Here is a 16,357-nt window from a genome sequence, read left to right on the forward strand (position 1 = left end):
AAAATTCTTTTATACAGGAAAAAAAATTCTTCAATGGAAAACTAGTTTTCTTGGTTCATAAAAACTTTTATAAAAACAAAAATTCTTTTGGTAGAAAATTTTCTCGTTATCAAATAACTGAGGTCTTCTGAAAAATTTTCTTCGTTAAGTAAACCTTTTTTTTTATGCACAAATGTTCATAATTTGTAAATCGTAATATTTAATCTCATAAGAATAAACACTTGCCCGCCCAGAAGAATATATAAAATAAATTCTGAGCTAATAATAATTCAGCCATACATATATCGTGGTGAGAGAAACATCCGACATGTCAGCGTACTGTCGTCTTAGCTCTATATGTACTCATTGTGGTATCCTATATGCATTACATGTGTTACACGGCATCTTTTCTCACTTGGAACTAATTCAACTCAGACTTGTGGCATATGAATAAAGATAGCTGTTATGTATGCTGCCTAACCAATGGCCTATTATTCTTTTTTATTGAAACAGTTTTTCTCCATCATAAAATAATCTGTTTCATTAAATACAAAACAAAAATTATCTGACTGATAAAAATAAAAAAATTCTCGAGACACCTAGTCGAATACTCAAGTCCCTTGTTTTTAGTTTAGCTAAAAGGGAAATAAAAAATTACAATAAACATTGACAATTTATATTATCAAACTAATAACTCCATAAACATGTTTATCTTTCTAGTAATGAGATAGTAATGTGACAATGATTAATGGTCACATCCGGTTGATTTTTTCTTCTCTGTACACAAAAGACACTCGGCGCACCTTTTACCTTTACCTATTACTATGACGTTATATTTTACATAGACATGTATGTAATGTAATGGAATATATTGTGTGTTTAGTTACATAATTCCTGTCTACATATTACAGTTGATAATAATGAAAGAGTATGATTCGTGGGTTTTTTTTGGAACAACATTTCTTGCATTAAGGCAATTAGTTCCACGAATTCAACGGTTTAATGACTGGGTTTTATTAAGTGAATATTAAGTGGCAGGTCAAAGTCTAAGTACGAAACACATAAAAAATCTCCATGGTTTTATTTACTTCGCAAATAGCCTCGTTTTTATTTGCACAAATTGTCGAGAATAATAATTGTGGATCAGCAAATAAATGTATGTGTACGTGATATGATATGATATGATATGATATGATATTATACTGCTAGTAGGCTTTAATGAAAGCTGTAAGCAGAGTTGAGAGTTATTCTCATACTAATGTGATGGGCGATTGAATGAGGAGATGAAAGTATTTGTTAATTGGAACGTCGCGGAATGACGCTAAGAGATGTTAGCGAGAAAGAAGAAGTTAAGACTCTTAAGAAGTAGTGTGATGTGATGCAAATGTGGTGCACACTCTGAGCGTTGGCGTCGCATCGTAAAAAGCTTGAGATATCCCGGCTGATGATCCTATCCTGCGATCGTTGATATACTTGACGTCGAAACTGCAGCATGTAGCTTTTATATGTGTATATAATGTCAGATAAGAATAAAAAGACTCAATATCAAGTACACAACTTATACATTCGGGTCTTTGGTCGTGGCTTGTGCGTGTGTCGTATCAGGGAACTGGCACTTTGGATGCTTGGATTGCCGCGATTAATTTTAAATCCTTAAATATCTTGTACTGTCTGTCTTCTTGGAAGTAGATTGGCGCCTCAAGAGTGCTCTCGTATCCTCTGTTGGTTCGCTGACGTGCAAATCGCCTCTTCTCCGGGTATGGATTTAATCGATGCCGCCGTTACATTTCAAGTCTATGGTCTAAAGCAGGCTGGTTATCATTGTGGTATTCAGAGAAATATTGGAGTTGATTTTTCTGATTTACAAATATAAGTAATGCTGTGAAGTGGGAAAGAATAGGAGTTACGGTAATTATTACGTGAAGCGTTCCACATTCACGTAACAGGATATTGGTAGGAAAGGATTGAGAAAGGAATGTGGAGAGGATCATCTTAATGTGAGTTTATAGAATATGCGAGAAATAGTATATTACACCCCTTGGGAAGGAAAATAAGAAAAGCCTCAGATCACATGTAATTGTTGGCCGAGGCGAAGCCGAGGTCAACAAACATGTGATCTGAGGTTTTCTTTTTTACTTCCCAAGGGCTGTATAATATTTTTTTGTCCGAGGAAGGAGGAAAGCGGCAACTTTGTTTAGCGCAGTGAGACCAAAGTTGCCACTTTCCGCCCAGAGGGCAAAAAAAATTATTAGATAGCTCGGACTGGGATTCGAACCCAGAACCTTCCCGAAGACATGTCGGCTACTCTACCATTTGAGCTATCCGGTCTATACTAAACTTCCTTTCGCTTATTCTATATACATTAAGCCACACCGTTCATCTTACGGTAAGCATTTTTACAAATATAAGTAATGCTGTGAAGCGGGAAAGAATAAGAGTTACGGTAACTATTACGTGAAGCGTTCCACATTCACGTAACAGGATATTGGTAAGAAAGGATTGAGAAAGGAATGTGGAGAGGATCATCTTAATGTGAGTTTATAGAATATGCGAGAAAAAATTATTAGATAGCTCGGACTGGGATTCGAACCCAGAAAATTTGATTTTGGTAGCAGTTAAAGATTTTTAGGATGAAATAACGTTAAATTTTATTTAAAACTAACCGACCCGTACACTGAAAAAAAAAATTCTTGACTGTTGGGTAAATTTTCTTAGTTCAAGAAAATATTGAGGAAGATTGAAAATTTCTTGAATAAAGTCAAATTTTCTTGAGCTAAAAAAATCTCTTCTTGCTCCAAAATAACTTTTGACTCCTTTAGAATTTTTTTGGTGCACGAAGTTTTGTTTCTGTGTACGAATATTTCGCACAACATCGTGATCAAACAATGAATTTTATATTATTATATTATTATGGAGAATTAAGATTGTTATTCATTACTAATGTTAAAAACAACATATTTTTTGTTGATAAATATTTGAATTCACTCATTTTTATATAATTATATGACGATTAAATTTTTTATCACGACATAGTGTGAAATATTGTGTTAATTACATTTATTTATGTATGAATTAAGTGGATAAGGTTCTTGACATAACATAAGCTTTAACTTGGTATATACATTTTTAAGTTTGGTAAAGAATTGAAAGAAATCTAGCTGTATTACAAAGAAATACTTTTGAAAAATAAGGTGTACGATGATAAAGATGTTTAAAGACAATAGATAGATAACAAAATGAAATAGATTGATATCTTATCAATCAGTCTAGCAATATGTCATTCAAATAATTAGAATAAAAATGACATTAAAAATTATTTTATTGATCGATAAGGCATGAATCTATTTTTTTTTTGCTAAATTTTATTACAAGGAAAAATTTTCCTATTCATTAAAAAAAAAAAATATACTCTCGCACCATAGTAAAGTTTATTTCAGTCCTGACATATTCATTCAAGTGTCTAAATAAATATTGATTCATAACATGGCAATGATATTCTCATCTAAAAATAGTTAGCTTTCTCAACACAACTAATAACATTTACTTCCACTAAAAAACATCGTACTAGAAAAGTGTAATAATGACTCACATCGGATTGTAATGTCAGTTGTAAAACCCACACTAAAAATTACGAATAGTGGTTACAAAATTTCTTATTTTTGTTCAAATTCTTACTAATTCAACCAGTCATTACTCATACATATGTTATAATTTTTTAAACCACTAATGTCTGTTGAATAATTACTCAAAATAGAAATAATTTATCATTTAATATTAAGTGATATAATTCTGGACGATTAAAGACTCACGAATTGTTTTTCGTGCAATCATTGGTATTTTTTACTGTCATAACACTCATTTTTTTGACTAATTCAATATGTATAACGTCTCATTAACCTAATTGTATAGAAAAAAAAAATTCGTTATTGAAACAAAATTATTCGCCGAATGATTTGGAGGTCGACGAGACTTGGCGAGGTCGAAAGTCGTAAAATTCGTAAATTTTATAAATATAATCCTCGAGAGTATTGGATACGAGTTTATTAAATCTACAGGAGCCTCACAAAAACTACTGGTTAAGAATAAAGTAAACTTAATTAAATTTTTTTATCCATTTCTGAGCATACATTCTAATTTATTATAATTTTTTCATAGCTAATTATACACTTGACTTTTATCTTTATTAATATATTTTTTCTTTGTTAAGTAATTTATATTAAAATGTAAAGCTAAACGTCGAGAGAATTTATAAATTTACGATCAATCTGATAAACAAATTCGAGTTGTCGTTCAATGATTTTAAATTGTTTAAATTTTATCGAGCAATCTCGTATTCTAAAGTTTTTAGGCCGTAACAAGTGATGACATGTAATCTGTTTAGTTATAAAAAATGAATTAGACAATGTAGGCTCATTTGTAATTTTATCGAGACTTCAGCAGCAATATCGGGCTATCGGAGTGTCCTTTGGATATAATCCAGGCCAAGTCCTACTCGAAATGCATTTATAATGCTGCCGCTACAATCATTTCCTGGACTTAATGTGTTTACTTTATCTCATCACGTTTTATTTTATCTTGCTCGACAAAATTACATTCATTATCGAGTACTTATATTTTTTATCACATTCTTCTGCAATTGCTAATACCTATTTTTATAATTATAATGCCTTGTACACGCATAAATTAACGCTATCTGATTGACGCACGTACATCAGAAGATACTTGAGCTTTGGATCAGGAAGAAACATTTCAATTTACAGTTGTGATTTTTTACAATAAGTTGTGCAAAACTTCACTTTTTAAATAAAAACTAAAATTTATTTATTGCAATCCAACTTTCAAACGACAATTTTCTGTCTACCCGTTACAATATTAATTAATTATAATTTTTTAATTTTTCTAGCAATGTGTACGTCAATTAACACGTTGTATTAATTAAAAATTAGCTTAATTTTTGATTAAACTAAAAATTTATGTCAGATAAACTCCTTAGAAGATATTAAAAAAAGAATCAGTTTCTTTTTCAATTTTCAAGTTTTTTTATTGAAAATAATATTTTTTTTTTTTTTTTTTTTTTTTTTAATTTGTTTAAAGTCGCATAAACTACTAAGGTCATGAGTGACTACGGTAGGGGGTAAACTTTTTGAGATTGGAACTCGTTTCATTTTTTGGGTTGAGCAGAATAATACACTTGAATATTGAAAATATTCATTGGTGTACGCCGGACTCGAACCCGGTCCAATGCTTTGGTAAGCAAGGGCCGGATCTGATAGGGCTACTGCGCGCCTTATATATTTTTACATTTATTATAAAGTGAATAAATTTAATTGAATGTTATTTTATAATTTCTCGCTTTAACTAAACTACTACAGATTTATTTATTTTTTTATATATATTTTTATGTTTTGAATATATTGAGATAAAAAATTGATATAAAATACTTAATTAAATACTGTTAAAATTAAAAAAAAAGAATGATTTTTATTTTAGAACTATAACTTTACAGCTTTAACTCTCTTGTAAGGAGACAATCAAGCGATTATGTGCTCTCTATCGGAAATTTTCAACACCATCGTTGGTTTAAAAATTACATTTGGGCAAATATGATCATATCAGGCCATATCAAGCTAGATATGTCCTAATAGATGGCCCATCTTTATATCAGAAAATTATTTCACGCGGACATTTGAACGACTGAATGACAATTAGACAACGCATTAGTAAAAAATCATATATACGCCAGACATTTTAAAACATGATCGTCATTTATCTAAAATTCAACAACAAAATAATATTAATAATTTATGTAGATGTCACCTTTAAATCTCGAGCTCATCACTCGTAAAGATAAACTCAAATACCAAAAATTAATGTCCAATAAACTTTAAAAGCAAATATTTACTAAAAATTTTATGTAAATTTCCCTCAAGCTATTATTCTATGACTTCACTTACTTATATTAGTATTACACGCTTATACACTTCTCGAAACTTAACTACTAAAATTGAATCCCGTTGCCTATTTAAAAACTCTGTCTAAAACTTTAAAACGATGAAAACGAGACCGCCTCACTAAGGTTTGGTCGTAGTCGGTTGCGAGTCGAGTATTTGAATAAGTTTTCCAAGAATACCATCACATCAACATCAACCAAGTCCCTTAGATATAGAGTCGTTTTATGATTCTCAAGTCGACTTGTGTCGTCTACTGGGACAAAGAAATAAAAAAGTTCTCTACATACATACTCTTACTCTAATACTTGTCCATTTTTTTTGGTGTACCATGCTTATACTTGACTATAATTCTCGACTCGCTCTTTTTTTAGCTCTCTATTTTATTTATATTACAGTGTATTTTATTTTTTTTTAATTTGATTATTCCAATCAAATCCCAAGTCACTTGCGTAATATGTCCCCATACTAATATGATATAAAATAAATACAGACAACCGGACGTTGGTAACAACCATGGACTGTTTTATTGCATTATTGCCTATGCTATCAGTTAATTCTATTGAAATTTTTATTACTTTCATAAATAAAACACGTGTATAAATAATTTAAACCATTAAAATTAATCATCTTCTATTTCATTACCATAAATATTCAAAAAGGTATCTTGTATGGTGTATCGTCCTTCTACAAAGTCGTCTCGCCTAACAAAACTCAGATTGGAATGAAAATAAAATTTATCAATATGTGCAACGGCTCAAATAAAATAATAGAATAAATCGTAGTATACAATATAGGCCCGAAAGTCAATCATCTGGTGAAAGAGGTTTAGCCGGCTCGTTTCGTCTGTACCCCTACTATACCATGCCTATAATACCTGACTATACATACATATATTTTATTATATATATATAGAATCTATACACCCCAACACGCATTCCTCGTGACTCGTTTTACCTGTTAATTTAATATCTGCCCCGTAGCGAGACCGGCAGTGCAGACATAACAAAACATGCCGGGTCGGGTATACTATATTCGAGTTATATTAGTTGATAAACGCCGCGTAATTTAACATAACGCACACCCATACTTCATTAAACCTCATTTTGACTTTGATACTGATGTTCTTTAGACACAGCACATTACATGTTATACTTACGTCGTTATTCGTTATTTATATGTAATATTCATATAAGATACATCGCGGATAAGTGTAAACGATATGATAATTTCGCGCATATGATAATTTATTTAACAGTAAAAAATTTACCAAAGTCTAAATAATTTAGAGAAAAATTCATAAACTTTCTTCGTTCCGAAGTTTATTTAATTTAGCGTAAAAAAACATTTAATTGGTTGACTTCACTGAAAACTCTTAAACTTCGCGGTTATTTTTGGTAGTGACCCATCTGGGAGCTTCAACCGGGCCTTCGTCAAATTTCACCAGACTTCCATGCTCGGTAAAATTTAAAACCAAATTAGCTTGAATGAATAAATTTCTCATTTTCTTTGAACTATTTCTTCACATTTTTTATAGAACTTCAAAACTTTTTTTTTTTTTTTTTCAAAATTCAGTTTTTTTTTGTTTTAGATAATTATGTAAGAAATATCTTCTAGCTTACAAAATTTTTTTTTTCTTTTAATAATTTCGGGTCTTGTAAAGGTCGCAATCATTGCAGCAGCGGGACAATTTTTTTGGTCATTGAGAAGATATCCAATAACTACGATGATATTGGAAATTTTTCTTTGAAAAAATTTGTATATTTACTAAAAATATGTATGAATATCCCCTGAATATTTCAAATCAATTGCTGCAATAATTTTCTTTCAAAAAATTCTCTAAAATTAATTCACAGTTTTTTTCTATATAAATAAAGAATTTTCCGCAATTAAGTCAAAAAATTTGCTGATTAGCACTGCGATTTTTTATTAAAAAATTTGAGTATCTTCTTATATAATTCAAGATCAAGTTTCATCGAAATTCCAAGCTAGCATAATTTTTCATCAAAATTTTTTGCTGATGACGGTGATCCTGAGGATGATCTAATCCCGGTGCACGGCACATAGCATTGACATATAATAGCAACTGCCTATTACAAATAAAAGAAGATAACACAACATCAAACATAAATATATATATATATATATATATATAGATGCATAGGCAGGAGCAGGAGCTAAAGCGGTATCGTGGTGGCGGGTGGCGGCAGCGCATAGCAGCCAAGTAAAGCGGTTTCTGTTAATTCTGTTCGGGTGGGTTCGGTTCAGAGTCGAGTAAAACGCGAAGGTAGTGGGGTTTATCGCAGTCGTTGGCTCTCCTCGTGTTTGCCTCTTTTTATCTCCATCTATCGGTCTTCGTTCTCCGTTCTTTAGCGCCTACGGGGGCCGAATGTTGTAGTGTGGATTCGAATGTCTACATTTATACATGTAGCATGCAGTAGTGTAAGTTAAGAGCAGAGAACCAAACGGAGTACGAGGGATCACGAAGAGAGCCGGCTGGGTGGGCGGCAGTTGTCCAGGCGGCCGCAGTCTGCGGCGGGGCGACGTGGTCTACACGGCGGAGCGACACCGCGTCCTCGCCATATGCGCGTTCCTTGTATTGGCCCAAAGTTCATTACGAGTACACAGTCACATTCTTAAACCGTCGAAATTTTATTAATTTTTTTTTTGTTATGTAATTATTAAAATGATTGACAATTATTTTATTATCACCGCGACTGTTTTTTTTTACCTAGTTGTTGTTTCGCGGGGTGACTATTTAATTAATTAATTAACTAATACACGTGCGTGAATTAAATGTTTTAAAAAGTTTTATTATTATTTTTATTTTAATCAACTTGAATTTAAAATTAAAAAATAATACCAAGTAAATAATTTAGTGATTTGTATTTTTAATAATTTTTGGCGTTGCTCTATTTTCATTTTTTGAACTTTTATAATTTTAATAAAATAATTGATAGACGTGTTGGATCAGTGATTGTGGTGGTATCAGTTGGTCTATTTTATTTTCATTTTATTTATTTTTTTTATAATAATAATAAATAATTAAAATCAAGTAAAAATAAAATAGTAAAATTAGTGAAGCGCCTCGTGGCTCGCGATCGCGATGGAAATACCTGTCGGCTGTTAGCCGAAGAGAGAAGATAAACACTCACTTACTCATCTTCCTTTCTTATAATATTATATTCTCGACACGTTCATCCACCTCGTGATTCCCGCGACAACGTGGTCGTTCTCACGCGGGTGTCAGTGACTTGCGGCAAGCACCGCTCTTTTATTTCATCTACCTGTACACATTTTTTAACTGTATCTTTTAAGAAGATACTGTATAGTGTATACTATTCAATTCAAATTCGAGTTTTGAATTATTGTTCATCCAATTACGCTTAATTTCTATCGTATTTCAAGATTTTATTACTTATTACGATTAAATGATATTAAAGTTAGACATCTGAAGCTCCTGTTTTTTTTTTTTTTTTTTTTTTTCCTTCCTAGTAAAATATTTAAAAATTCAGACATAATTTATTGAAGATTGTGTGCAAATTTTAGCATTTGTAAAAAAAAAAGTGTTCCAGGTGTTTGCTAATTTTTGTTTTTTTTGTGTGAATGGTTTTGATAAAATTAAATAATTACATATAAAGATAATTTACAATAATTTTTTTAATTACAATTTTTAAATTGTCGGAAGTCAGTTATTTTTTGCTCTCGTAATTATGGTTCTGCAAATATTAACTTTCCGTCAAGTTTTGAGTAAAAAAATTCATGTCAGAAAAAAAAATTAAAATTTTTGAAAAATGTCTTCATGTGCAATTTTACAATTTTTTCTATCAATACGAAAGTAGAAATAATAAAAATCACACGCCAGGTATTTAACGTCACCAATAATTACCACAATAGTGACCAGAAAATGTATCGATACTATTAATTAATAATTATTAAATTTCGCATGCAGGGTGGCATTAAAGGACTCATAAAACGGGGGCGTGTCTGACAGTTCGATCGGCCGCGTGACTCACTCGATACGTGGCCTTCAGGTTTTGTTTTGAGTCGCGCTCGCGAGTGTACCAGACTGAGACTCCTGCCGACTCCGAAAGAGTTTAAGATTTAATATTATTTAAAATTTCACTTTTATTTTATACCTGATAACTGACCGATCTACCAGATCACTGGTGCAGCACGCAGAGTCCAAAGACTCCACTCACATTTTTAGTCATTAAAATTAACATTTATCATGTCATATCACATTATATTATATATTTTTAAACATAATAATACACACAAAGTATGCATAAATTATTACATACATTTTCTCGGTTGTAGACGAATAATTGTTGGCTCGTTATAAATTTTAACGTGTATTTTATACACCTGCGTGTCACCTGGAGACTCGCGGATTATTTACCAGCAGGTATCTTGGAAATATGCATTGGTTGGTTTCTTTTTTTTTAAATATAATATTATTATTTATATTTTTGCCAAGAGTTTTTAACAGAATTAATTTCATTACAATATAATTAAATTATTAGTTGAATTAAAAAGAAAAATTTATATGGTTAGATTATTTGCGTTGAAAACAATTTTAATTGGACCAAATCAATAAAACTTTAATGTTTCAACCAATACATTTTTGTATAAGGAAATATTATTTTATCTTTAAAAAAAAAAAAAAAATAATTTTAAAAGAGTTTATTTAAAAAATTTTCAAATTTATTAGAGTAATTGTTAATTGTTATATTTTTATTTATTTTTCTAATACCGAAAAAAACATTGACGTTGGACGGATTCGATCCTCGAACCTTGCGCGTACTAGTCGTATTTTTGGCAGCGAATTGTTTAAAATTTATATTATTAAAAATTTTAATAATTTCCATCTTCAAATTAAGGTAGTACCTCCGCGACAATCCAGATCAAAAATTTTGACTCGCTATCCATGTTATACGTATCGACAGAGCTAAGGTTGTAGGTTAAGATTTTTTAACGTTACTGTACTCGTCACTACTATATTCTCTATACATATACACACACACTACGGTTTCAGTGACTAGCGGCTGTTTTTTGTACCCCCTCTCCTAAAAATAATCCTCTAAAAGTGAAATTGATTTTAATTAATCTCGAAAACTACATGGTAAAAAATTTTCATTTTTTTTTTAATTGTTCGAAATATCATATTCTTCAATCTACTAGTTTTTTGATAAAGTCTTGAAATTCTTTCGATGGAAAAAATTAAAAATACTGTCATTTTCCCACGCTTCTCCTATGTTACATGTACAAAAATGTCATTTTCAATTGCAATTATCTCGAGCTTGGTGTGGTAAATCGTCTTCAAATTTTAACAGCATATGTATTATGTATTTAATGACTTATATTCAAAGTTTCGAGGATTTCTTGAAATATTGCTTTCATAACCGTACTACCTTAAAAGAATGAAAAAAATGTTTTTGTCTTAAATTAGAGAATCATAACTAGTTACTGTCAATTTTACATATGTTAGTATTAAATAGTTGACACGAAAAATTAACCATTAAATTTTCCTATCCCCGAACACAAAATTTTGAACTGTGTATGAATGAACGCTCAGTGAGTTGATTAATCACCAGCAAGTGTTGTGGTTTTTTATAATTGTATTTTTATGGCGAGCACATGTTTTTCAGGGATCATTTTTATTTTTGATAAGTCCTCGGTCTTCCTCTTGCGCTTGTGTATTCAAAGTTCCCTGAAACAAGAAGGCCATCAGCTTGGAGACAAGCTAAGAGATGGAATAAGTCTGGGTCGTTAAGCTCCGTTGCTTTCTCTTTTACTTTTAAATAAAATCTTATCTTTTATTTTATTTTAGTTTTTTTTACGCTCCAATTAGGACCGAATGCTGACGTTTAGTTTCGAGCTTTGTCTCTAATACTTAATTTGTTAAAAAAGCTTAGTCTCGATATTATAGCAGTTTGGGTGTAAATTTAAAGCTGAAAGAAATAGGATCCAACCGCGTCCTTGACACGAGGAATTCGTTATCGCAATGATTGCCTTGAAACATTTTGACTTAGTAATCAGTTCTTTCGCTAGAAAATATTTATTTTTAAAATAATTTTTCTTCCTTATTTTTCTGTAGTAATTGCTCTCAGGGACTCATTATAATTTACAATGATAAATTCCCACAATGCATCCTTGTTATTGAATATTATATTGTTATTGAAACGTCTAATGACAAGATTAAATTTTTTTTAGAAATAAATACGCAGAATTTTTAGTTCGCTTAATTAAATTTATTTACTTTATCTTGGGATTTTTAATTAAATGCCTGTTATTCACACTCTACATATATACTTGATCGTAGATAATCTAATTAAATTCTCGTTATTATTTTTTTTTATTCAATGTTAATTAGTCAATTAATTATTATTTTTATCTTAAACATTTTCATTATTTAAATGATGCAGAGTTGCTTCCAAATATTTCAATTTCAAACAGAAAATTTTAGTAAAGTGAAAATAGAAAAAAATCCATAGCATAGAAAATTTTATCTTTTCCCATCTTTGAACTTTGACATTTACTTATTAATTTTGTAATTCAATAATTAATAGCATATAATTTTAATTTTTAACCAAAAGAAAAAATAATTAATTATATCCATTTAAAAATTTTCATCGAATTAATTATTTCAAAATAATTAAAAGAAATTAAACTTCAATTTTGTATAATCAGAATTAAAATATACGACCCGGTCATTTCTTCATAAATAATAAATGGGCTTTAAGCTGTAATTTATAGCACAATAATTAATACTAAGATGTAATTGAATGTGTAGAAGTTGAGAAATAGTAAAGTATAAATAAGAAGGTTATTTTCATATATATATATATTTATATTTTTTTTCCGATTTTTTGGGGTGTCGAGTCTGGATCATGAGGAGTGATTAATTAGTTGAGGATCATAAATAGAGCTTTCGGCGAATTTCCCGGTTAAGTGCGTCGTCGCTGTAAATTTAATAACGCTGTAGACTTATGTTCACATATGTAATAGGCTTTAGAATTAGACAAGACAGTTAAGATACTTTCTTTATTATCTTAGAGCAGACTAGACTAAGCGGCTTGTTATGATTATTATTATTATTATTGAAAAAGAAAAATTGTATCTTGAATAATAATAATAATATAATAGTAAATAAAAGTTATCACCTTGAATATTATTATTAATATTCGTCATTATATTAACTTTTTGTTGATTGGTTTGATTGTACGGTAAGCTGCGGGTTAAAGTTGCTAGTAACAGTTATAGGACAATTGACATGTCAACGAAAACGGTAAATGTCCTCGCCGATTTGTATCCATCGATACTGAGCCGTCGTTGATGGATGACTCTCTTTCATACTTGTATTTCATACCATTCCTTTTTATTTTACTCCGAGGTATCATATATTTTATATTTCATACATATCTATTGCTTTTAAATTCTTGTGTCGATCCGTAGAAGACAAGCCATAATTCGTTTTTTTCCTTAAATAAATAAATTTCTGCGTAGGATTTAACTTTCAATTTTTTGGAACTATATTTTTTCCACACAATAGTTTCTGTAAAATGAAAAGTACCCGATAAAATTACTAAAACTTCATAAATAATTCATAAATAAATTATCATCAAACTTGGCTTTCACATTAATTAAATAATTATAGCTGGAAGCGACTTGAGTATTAGACGTTTATATATTTAACATTCTATACCTGACTGATCTAATTAGCTTCTAACATTTTTAATCTCTATCTTCAATAGTATAAATGACAACTCAACTGTGGTTTTTATCTTTTTAAACATACTAGATTATCGATAATGACTTGTTTATATTTTTTTTGCAGTATAGCCTACTTGAGATAAACATTTCTTTAACTACTACTCTATTTAGGTTAGCAAATAAAAATATACACCAATTTTCATTTATTCGGAAAATATTTTTATTCAAAATTTTTTTGCTACAAAAAACTATTCTACTATTTTAATTATCCTCAATTGTTTTTAAAAATGTGTTCCTTTCTAAATTCAATTTTGTTCCTGATGTAATAATCCACATTAGTTCAATCACTTATCAAAATACCTAGAATTTTATCCCCGTGGTTACAAAAAAAAATGTTCAATTAAAACATTGTATTTTTACGAATATAATCAATTGAAAAAATGATCGGTCAAGAATCTAACAACACAATGGTTCTATTTTTCCACCATTTTAATAGTGACAACAAATATCAAACCCAGATGGTGCATCGGCTGCTCCCAGACGTAATTTAAAATCTAACAGCCAGTATTACTTAATAATATCAGTAATAACTGAATTTTAACGATGAAACTTTCCAAATAAACTTTTTAAATGAGCATTAGTCGGAGTTTTTAAATGATTCAGTTCTTCCAGCTCATCTATTGTTTCATATTGTTTCATCCAATGCGGGCATGAACTACTACCTTAAATCAATGAATCATCAAAATTGAAATTAAAAAGAAAATATGTAAATTAATAATCGGTAATGGTTTATTAGTTACCGGTATAGCTGCCGGTTTACAGACAAAATCCGTGCGCCCGGGGGCGGCGAAAAGAAAGCCTCAACATCCACATAAAATATATAATATATATAAGAATTGCGTAAATGAAAAAAGACCAACCGGTTGTCTCTAGATAGCGTTTCTTAATTTGGTACGATCGGCGTATATACTCTTTGGCCCGATTTTAGTTTAGTAATCTGACGTGGTAATGCGACGTACTTAATTCCTCGGTACACATCACACCGATCTATATATAAAATAAAATAAAGTACATGTGTGAAGAAAACATGTGACGCCGTACCTGGTGTTATTGGACAGACTAGATCTCCCTTAGTATAGTTTAGTGAATAAAAAATTTTTCTGCCATGTAGGTAGCTCTCGAGAACGGGTATTTATGATTTCCGAGAACCAGTGTCGTATCTCGGGTATTTATTTACTCTTAATTTTTTACAAAACTCTCGCTGTCCGTCTATACTACATAACATATAATGTAACATATATTTCAGTATATATTACACCCACGCGACTCTACACTACTTATTCTCTCATCGTAATCGTATCGGTCGATTCGTCGATCACGTTTTCTCAAATTTCCTAGCGTGGGGGCAGTCCTAGTCAAGCCCGATACTTTTATACATAAATATACTTTTATTATACGAGTCTCGTATCTTGATTCATGCAATCAGCGCCATACGTGACATTTATAATTTTTGATCATGCTTTTATCGCGAGCAATTGTCGGGCATTAGCTACGATGTTGGTTACGGAGAGCGGAGTAATTTCGCGACTCTAGGTGGTCGTTGAAAGAGTTGTTTGCTGCAGTTCTGTTTTTGATAACGATAATTGCCGGTTTACTGTAAATATTAATTACTTTCCGTGTGGTCTGGATAAATATTTTATGAGGGAATTAGTAAATAAATTTATTTAATTACAAAAGTTTTACAATATTGCCGCATATGTTTTTAGAAATTGTATTTAAAAGTTTAGAATCGAATTGTGGATTAAATATTGAAAATACGAAAAAATTATAAGAGAGCTTCTTTGCAGGAAATTAAATTTTCTACGGAATTTTAATTTAAAAATTCCAAGGAAAATTTTTTTTGGAGTACTCTAAAAAAAAAGTATAATTTAATTTGAAATTTTAGGATCAAAAAATTTTTTTTAGTGTCTAACTACTCATCAATTTTGCTAAACAAAGCTGCCATAAATTTTTCACAACCAAGGAATTATTCAAAGCTGCTTACTCGGTCAATCGATAAAATTATATAACCTGACCCAGTCCATAAACTTAGAGCAGTAACAAAATAAAATTAATTTCAGCGCGTTTAATACTTATATTTCATTCATAAATTTTAAGCCATTAAGTATTTCAAGATCATGAGCATCAGTTTCTTCACTTCAAGTTGTTTAAATAATAAAACATTTAAATATAATCCTCAATCCCACTGTACACAAGTCCGCGTTGAGTTGAGTTACTTGACTTGAATAATAATTTTTTCTAGCTTGTTTCAACATTGCAAAACGTTATTTTCAAGTTCAGGGTCAGTTTGTTGACGTACGTGACGAAATCGGGAGGCAGTAAACCCATCAGAAGTCGGTTATTAATTTTTTTTGGACACTAATACAAAAGTTAACCGCTAATGTAACAAAGTTGACGTTGGTATTTCATGGCTGTATATAATAACTTCCTGAGCACGGTACATTGAGTCCGCGAACGCGAAGACTACCAACATAAACACTATCGTCTCTTTACTTTTATTTATTATTATTATTATTATTATTATTATTATTATTGTTCTCGGTATATAGCTCAGTGCAGCTCACAGAACTTGTAAACTCAATTTATCGCCGGTAGGATCCTCCGCTCGTCACTTCAAGTAACGTGTAGGTGAACCAGTCTGGGCAAGGCGAAAA

At 30.6% G+C, this 16,357-nt stretch overlaps 1 protein-coding gene across 20 annotated transcripts in view; it reads left to right on the plus strand.

Annotated features, from left to right (window-relative positions):
• Positions 1-10,247: 10,247 nt before the first annotated feature.
• The window catches only part of LOC123275315 (microtubule-actin cross-linking factor 1), a 110,868-nt gene continuing 104,758 nt past the window's right edge, over positions 10,248-16,357 (plus strand). For all 20 annotated transcript variants that reach the window (XM_044743368.1, XM_044743352.1, XM_044743359.1 and 17 more), the window contains exon 1: positions 10,248-10,356. The gene's annotated coding sequence lies outside the window, so the exon portion shown is untranslated. The remainder of the gene's footprint in view (positions 10,357-16,357) is intronic.

Source organism: Cotesia glomerata, linkage group LG1 (genome assembly GCF_020080835.1).
Source record: "Cotesia glomerata isolate CgM1 linkage group LG1, MPM_Cglom_v2.3, whole genome shotgun sequence".
Taxonomy (NCBI): domain Eukaryota; kingdom Metazoa; phylum Arthropoda; class Insecta; order Hymenoptera; family Braconidae; genus Cotesia; species Cotesia glomerata.